Below are 8,637 nucleotides of genomic sequence, written 5' to 3'. Positions count from 1 at the left end.
TTTTAATTTAAGTGACTCACAGGAGTCATTTGATCCCTATCCAAGTAAGCCTTTTCTGCAATCCATTCTTCTAAAATATAAACCTGAACAGTCTCTGATATACTTTCTGGTTGTAGCCTTGCTTACTCTAGAATGTTATGAAAATAGTATCATATGCCTGGTAAGCATGAGGTTGTAAGTTTGATACCCGGTACCCTGCCAAAAAAAATAACATAAAATAGTTATTATTTTGTTCCATATTCTCTCATTTTACATAATGATTTTGAGATTCATCCAGGATATTGCATTCATAAGTACACTGGTCATTTATATTGTTGGTAATATTCTGTTGTTCAAATAGCTTATATTTTGTTTATTTTTATAAGTTGATTGACATAAGGGTTGCTACCAAGTTTTAGCTATTACACATAAAAATTATATGAACATTCACTCACAACTTTTGTGAAAAATGTGTATATTAATTTCTCTTGGAAAAATGCCTAAATGTGGGATTTCTGAGTCTCATGTTTATGTCCCAAGTTTTAAGAATTGTCATACAAGTCTCCACAATGATGAGAATACCCTCTAGGAACTGTACGCATGCCAGTTACTCCATCTTACTGCCACATTTGTGTTGTCAGTCTTTTTGCTTTTAGATATTCTAGTAGATACGTAATGTGGTATCTATCTATGTTTTAAATTACATTTCTCTGCTTACTAATAACATTTGGCATCCTTTCATGTGGTAACTGGTTATCCATAAACCTTTTGCTAAATATCTGTTCAAATCTTTTGCCCATTTTTATTAGTTAGCGTTTTCATTAAATAATAGTTCTTAGTACTTAGAATACTGATCTTTTCCATATGTATGTTTTAGCAGTACTTTCTTCTATTGTATGCCTTTCACCTTCCCATGTCTTTCAGAAAGAAATTAATTTTGAAGTAGCCTGATCAGTTATTTTTTCTTGCAAGCTTAGAACACATTGCCACCTGCCTAAGAAATCTTTAGCACAAGATCACAAAATTATTCATTTAGATTTTCTTTCAGAAAGTTTTCCTTGGGCCATGAAATATAAATAGTTGACCTTCTTTGTTACTCTTCTCTTTTGCTGGGACAAAGTGGAGTGGAAAGGTTTACTCAGCTCACAGTGTATGGAGGTTTTGGTCCATACAAAGCTGGCTCCAAGGCAGAGTGGCACGTGGCAGAGGCTGCAGTTCACGGCGGCAGAAAACAGCAAAACAGCAGGAGCAAAAGAGGCGAGTGGCAGCACCAGTGGCCACAGAGATCAAGTCTGTCTCCTTTACGTTGCATTCAGACTATCCACCCCAGGCTGGGTGTGGTGCTTACACCCATAATCCCAGCAGCATTTATATCCATAATCCCAGTGGATCCCAAACTCTAGAAGTCCACCCCATGACTACATGAGGCTTTGCAGGGACAACTAGACACAAATAATAACATTAACTTTGAATAATTAGCCTAATTTGGTTATCTTTGCTGCATTTTGACTAATCTATGCAGTGAGACCCTGTACATCTTGTACACCCTATCCTAAATAATAATAATAATAATAATAATAATAATAATAAAAACCAAATTAGTGAATTTTGCACTCACCTTTGTTTTCAAAAGCATTAGTCTCATCCAGAAGTGTATTTAGATTTAACTTTGCATTGGCTAAAAGAGAGAGAGAGAGAGAGAGAGAGAGAGAGAGAGAGAGAGAGAGAGAATAAAAGGAAAGAATTTTGACAATAGAATGCTTTGTGTATCAAATCTACTATTATACTTAAAATATAAAATGAAGATTTGGCCCATAATCAGAAACTGCAATGATGGAATAAGAAGCAGATTTGGCTAATGAGTCCTTCAGCTGCCCCCAATTCTAGTGCAGACATTGCTGAAACTCTAGCTGCCTGACCTTCTTTTCTCCTCCCACTCTTTTGCTGTTTTTCAGGCCTCATGTTTCCTTCTATCTTATATATCTATTCTTTTATTTTCCTTTATCTGTTCTCTTTTTGTAACTTAAGTGCCTCACAAGAATCATTCGCAGATATTATTTATGCCTGCCAGTAATACCAAAGTGTTAAAAGGGAAGATAATAATTTTAAAATTAATTTGCATTTTAATTGTATTTAAAAGGATAAAAAATAATTTTCAAAACCTATGGCCATTTTCTTTTTTTTTTTGCAGTACTGGGAAATGAACTCAAGACCCTGTGCTTGCCAGGCAGGCACTTATTCTACTGAGCTAGCTTCCTGGGCCCCGATGGGCATATTATTTTTTTTATTAGCTTTATTGAGAAAAAAATTGCAATGAGACAGTTTCAAAACAGGTTGGTAGGAGAGTTACAATAATTAATGCATTGCATATTGTTGTCTTGGTAGTAGTCATTCATAGCTCAAGATACCAACATGATACCCTCTCCAAACACTATTAGTACAAATCTTTCTTATTGAATTAAAAGAAAGTGGTTATATATCCATCCTAACAATTTTGTATGTACAGATACAGAATTGTCCTTCATTTATATCTCCTTTTTATGTTTAGTTTTGTCAGCAATGGGTATTCCATTGCCATCCAAATATTGTAGATGCATGAATTTAGCAAAATATTCCAATATAGTCTAGTAGTCCATAATAGTAGTGAGTTATCTGTAGGACTGGCAATGTCTGAATCTGTTTAATTGAGCTTTCCACAGCTCTGCATATTAATATGGCTTCACTTTTCATACCTCGTTTCTACACTTTTCAGCTGGATGGTTAAAACCAAGATAAGGCAAGACCTAGATAACAAAAAATATAACTTTTGTATCTGACACGGTCAGTCAAGTCCCCTCAGGACTTATCTGAAAACCCTGTACCACACTTTGTAGCTCCTTTCAGCCATATGGATGAGTCATGGCCATTGCTTGACCAATTTGCTCTCTGTGAGAGCCTGAGAGAAAGTTTTCTCTCCATGTGACTCTCCTTAGGCACACTCCACATCATCGATCACATTCCTCTGTGGTCCCATAATCTCCTTGATCAGAAAATTTGGGACACAACTGAGTTAACTGATGTTACAGTATAGGTTCTCCTATGTCCTAAGTCCTCACAGACCTTGAAAGGCTGGTGCCAAAATGTTGGCTGTCCACGCAACCCTTCTTTTTCTCTAATTTTTGGTCTGCAAACTTAGGTTGTTAACCCTCCAGAAGAAAAGCTTATTCTTACCCTACAACATATGCAGTTGGGTTTAACCTCACTATCTGTCTGAATACCAAACATCTTAGGCATAAGATGTATTTTCCATCAAATATTGATATATTAAACTTTAGATCTCTACAGAATATGAAAAAAAGAATTTAAAAATATTTTAAACATATGAATAAGCAGTTATATATTTTTTACACAAAAATTTAGGAATCTAACCATATACACCATAGTAGGACAGTCCTGTGACATTTTTTCCTCTTTGTTCTTTTTTTTTATTTATTGACCTTTCTAAAAAAAAAATTACTTGAGATACAGTCTGGCCATAATTGGTGTGTCATGACAAGCAGTATGTGTTTAGAAGACCAGAATGACAGGCACTCCAAGCATGACCCCACTAATACACATTGCCATCTTCAGTGCCGACGCTCAGTTCACAGGTATCAGCATATCTAGTTAGTCAGGGTGAGACTCCCACCCAGTAGCTGCTAGATTCAACAACCTGCTGATAGCTCTCAGGATCACTGCCTTAGCTAGCTTGTGCATATAGATGCAGGCTTTGCCCCTAATGGGCATATTACTTAAGACGTTTTCCCAAGGACAGCAAGAGGAAGTGGACAGCTTGCAGATGCTCTTGACCTTCTCCAGCTCTGCACGCCGATCATCCGATGCCTACTCACATAGAGAAGAAAACCCTTCAACACACCCGAAACTTGACCCTCCTAAATACATGTTGCAGTCCCAGTATAGCGGAGTGACAGTATTTTGGTGCAGCCTTACACTTAAGTCTATCTTTTTCTGAAAATATTAGTAATACAGAAATGCTTACTGTCAGCTGACAAATGTTCCTGCAGACTCTGCAACTTGTTGTTTATGAGCTCTAGTTCCATCTTCTCTGGAGTGCTGCTTTGCTTTTTAGTACTAATTTTCCCTCCTTAATAGAACAAAATACATATTTATACGATGTACAGGGCACACTATTTCTGTGCATTGCGTTTCCCAGTTTCAAAGTAAAAAGCTGCACAGTGAACTTGTCTCCAATTCACACAAACTGAAGAGCAAAGTTAGAAACAGACCCGGATCATCAGCTCTTGTTCGAAGGTCAGAAATATATTGCTGACAACCATTTTAAAGTGCAAAGTTAGCAACTGCTCAACACTAAATTTCAAAAATATATCAACTATTTTGGCTACTGTTTACCACTTATACCAGGAACAAAATGCTTGTTTCCTTCTACCCCATTCCATCCTTTTAGATTTCTACTAAGATATTTAGTCATTTAATTAACTTGAATACTGCAGATTTATACCATCATTATTTTGTGCATATCTAGATAATAAAAGCCAGAGTAAATGATATTATTTAGAAAGATATAAAAAGCTATCATAGAAGTTGTTAAATATTGCAGTAGTATAATTTACTACCCATAAGAACATACTCATTACCGATGAACACAAATTACCTATCAATCAACAAAATCAGTATTAGCATTTTTTTCTGTATTTTAGGGAAGGGTCTACAGGGTGTTCAGGGTCTCACTATGGAGATCAGGCTTATAGTGGTTCTCCTGTTTCCAGCCTCCCAAGTGGTGGGATTACAGGCGTGTGCCACCACGCCCATTCTGAATCACTGGGGTGGGGCTGGCACTGCAGGCCCGGGGATCAAACCCCAGGCCCCTGAGTCTGCCTGAGCAGGCACTTTAATCTGCTGAGCTACTTGGCTGGCCCTAGCATTAGCATTTTATTAGCCATGAAATAATATGGACACTAAGAAAATCAAAGGTAAAAATTTTAATGCAAAAATATATAATAGTATTCAAAAATATATACCAAAATATGGATATTGGTTATTTTACCTTTGGTTTGAAATTAGAAGTGATTTTTCTTTTGCCCTTTCCTGAGTCCTGTGTATTCTCCAAGTTGGCATATTATAAGCATGCATGTGTATAATCATGAATAAACAGTAGCTTTCTTTAAATTTTATTGCAAAATCTTAAGAGCACAGTTTTGTATTTTCTTATTTCTTACTTACCATTGAGAGTCTGCATGGCATCCACCAACTTAAGCTGGCTTATTTTCCCATCACCTGTGAGGAAAAAATATAAGGATTAAAATAGAAGTAAAAGTAATATGGGAAATGAACTCAAAAGCATTGCAACTTAAAATCAAAAAAATCCATATATATATACTACGATACATACAAAAACTTCTTGAAAATGATCGTAGGTCTAAAGAAAAATTTAAAACTTTAACTCTCCTGGAGCTGTGCTGCATATACCACTCGCAAAACGCAGCCCTTGGACATCTGAAAGGTGGATTGCCTGAATTGGGGTATGCAAGAAGGGTGAAATACTCACACACTTCAAAAACATAGCATTAAGAGAAAATATGTTCTTAGATTCTATATAGATGACAAATTTAAAGAATAGTCTTTAGGATATTTTCAGTTAAAAGCTTTTTTTAAATTTTCAATTCTTAAATGCCATTAATGTTGCTACCAGAAAACTTCAAATTACACGTGAAAATTACAATCATTACATACTTGTATTATATTTCTATTGGGCAGCATTGTTCAAGAAGAAAATCCTTGCATACAGAGTTAGGTAAATATTTCTAAGACACTGCACAAGAATAACTATCACAAAACATGTATTTTCAAAGGATACTAATAAGGAAATGAAAAGAAAAAAAACCAACTGAAAATAAATATTACAAAGTATATGTCAAATACTTTTTTTTTTTTTTGCGGAACCGGGGATTGAACTCAGGCCCTTGCGCTTGCCAGGGAAGTGCTTATTCCACTGAGCCATCTCCCCGGCCAATGTCAAATATTTTGAAAAGTCAATACTCAGAAAACAACTGAAGAGTGGAAATTCTGAATACACTTTTCTTTCAGAAAAGACTACGCAGACAGCAATTAAGAACATGCTGCTTAACATCATTAGTCAGTAGGGAAATGGAAATGGAAGCCACAATGAAATCAAATACACATACATTATAAGTTATTTTAAAAATACTGACACTCTGAAGTGTCAAAAAGTCTACAGAACAAAAGCTTATGTTGGTGATGGTATGGTCACAGCAGCAATTCTTTTTACTGAGCTAAACAAACTTGTGACACATCTCAGAAATCTCAGGTCTAGCTATATCCCCAAAGAAATGAAAACTTACGTTTGCATAAAAGAACCAAGAGGTTTGAATGTTCATAGTGATTTTATTTATGATGGCTCCAAACTGGAATAACTCAAATGACTAATATCAAGCGAAAGAATGAGCAGATGTTAAATTCATACAAATATTATTGATTGATACCACCATGGATGAATCTCAAAAACATGTTGAGGAAGAAAGCCATGCCAAGATTACCTTGGTAAGACTAAACTATATGATTTCATTTCTATTAAGTCCTATAACAGGAAAACATAATGGGAATTTTTATTTTTTTAAACAGAATACAGAATAGCAGTATGAAAAAATTAGAAATGATTCAGAATTTCACTAAAAATAATATGAATTAGACAATGCTAGGGCTGGCAAGATAGCTCAGTGGACTAAGCTCCTGCTTAAGCAAGCACAGGGGTCAGGATTCGATCCCTGGCACCACATGATGTGCTGACCCCTGCCCACAGGTGCGCTGAGCCAGTGACTAAGTCTGGGTGTGGTGGCATGAGCTTGTAATCCCAGCACTGGGGAGGCTGAAAACAGGAAGATCACTATAAGACCCTGTACACACACACACACAAAAGACAATACTTGTTGGACTGCATAATGTTCTCTTCAAATTAGTTGTTCAGAATACCAGATATATGCATGTAAGAATGGAAAAAGCAAGAAAAAAGGAAAAAGAGGTTATAAGAAATTAAGAGAGAAAAAGAAAAAAATGAAAAAAGACAAGAAAAAACCCCAAAAATTAAACATTAATGACTGTTTTCCATAGACCATCAGAAATCCACAGTACAATTATCCAAGCCATCCTGCTGACACACATGGAAGTATCTCCTTCCACCACACCCTCTCCTGTCTTCTCCCCATCTCAGTAATTTGTTTCTTTTTAGCAGGTACATTCCCTTTTCCCACTATCTATTGTACCCTTCAGATCTTATCTACTCTTTCAGGTTCTTATAGTAAGAATAAAATATGATGCTTGCACAGGAAGATTTGATTTATTTCACTTAATAGTATGCTATCTAGTTGCACTCATTTTCTAATAAAAGTCTCATATTTATCATTTTTATAGCTGAATAATACTCTACTGTGTAAAAAAATACCACATCTTCTCTATTCATTCCACAGTAGATGGGCATTTGGGCTGTTTCCAAGATTTAGCAATGACAAATTGGGCTGCTATAAACACGGGTGCACATAAATCAGTGTGGTATGTTGTTTTCAGTTCTTCTTGAAAAATACCCAGGATAGGAATAACTGGGTTGAATGGGACCTGCAATCCTAGCTTTTTGAGGAATCTCCCCACTGATTTCCATAGTGGTTATATCAGTCTGCACTCCCATCAAAAGTGGAGAAGGATTTCTTTTTTCCCACAGCCCTTCCAGCATTTGTTATTGGTTGGCTTCTTGGTAATAGCCATTCTTTCTGGGATGAGACAGTATCTCAGCACTGTTTTAATTTGCATTTCTCAAATGACCAATGATGTTGAACATGTTTTCATATATTTACTTGGCATTTGTATTTCTTCTTCTGAGAAGTATATATTCATTGCAGATGCCCATTTTTGGATTGGGTTTTTGAACTTGGGGGGGTCTGATATTTTTAATTGTTTAAGTATTCTAAATAGAAGACCTTTGTCAGAGGGACAGTTGGCTATAATTTTTTCCCAGTCAATGGGTTGTATTTTTACTCTTTTGGTGGTTTCTTTTGAAGTGCAGAAACTTTTCAAAAAGATAAGATCCCAGTTGTCCATTCTTTGAAGTATTTCCCATTTTATAGTTGTGTCTAGTTGTACCCCCAAAGCTGGAAGCAGTCATGGAGTGCCTTTTGGAGCTTATGGTTGATTATTGTAGGGGTGGGAACTGCACCTGCCCTGCAACAGGTAATCAGAATTACAATGTAAGGAGGGGAGAGAGGCCAGCTAGAAGCCGCAGCTGTTGTCCCTCCATTGGCTCTTGCTCTTTGCTGCCACCATGAACGGCTGCTCTCTGCCATGTGCCATCTGCCTTGGAGCCAGCTGAGTACTGACTGAAACCTCCACTGACTATGAGCTAAATAAACCTTTCCTTCCTTCATTTTGGGTGTCAAATATTTTGTCCCAGCAATGAGAGATAGGTAACTAGCCACCTATACAGTTTGGTTTTTGTTCATGAACTCTCCACTTAGCCTTATGTCTTTAGGATTGCTACCTACAATTTCCTCCATGAGATTTTTCCTTCATGTGGTTTTGTTTTAATATTTAAATCTTGACCCAGTCCTAGCCCAGGTCCGGTGAGTGTGTGGAGAGCTTCCTGCTACCCTGCGC

The sequence above is a fragment of the Octodon degus genome, unplaced genomic scaffold (assembly GCF_000260255.1).
Source record: "Octodon degus isolate 3935 unplaced genomic scaffold, OctDeg1.0 scaffold00033, whole genome shotgun sequence".
Taxonomy (NCBI): domain Eukaryota; kingdom Metazoa; phylum Chordata; class Mammalia; order Rodentia; family Octodontidae; genus Octodon; species Octodon degus.
The sequence above is the reverse complement of the archived record's forward strand: the minus strand, read 5'-3'. Positions refer to the sequence as shown.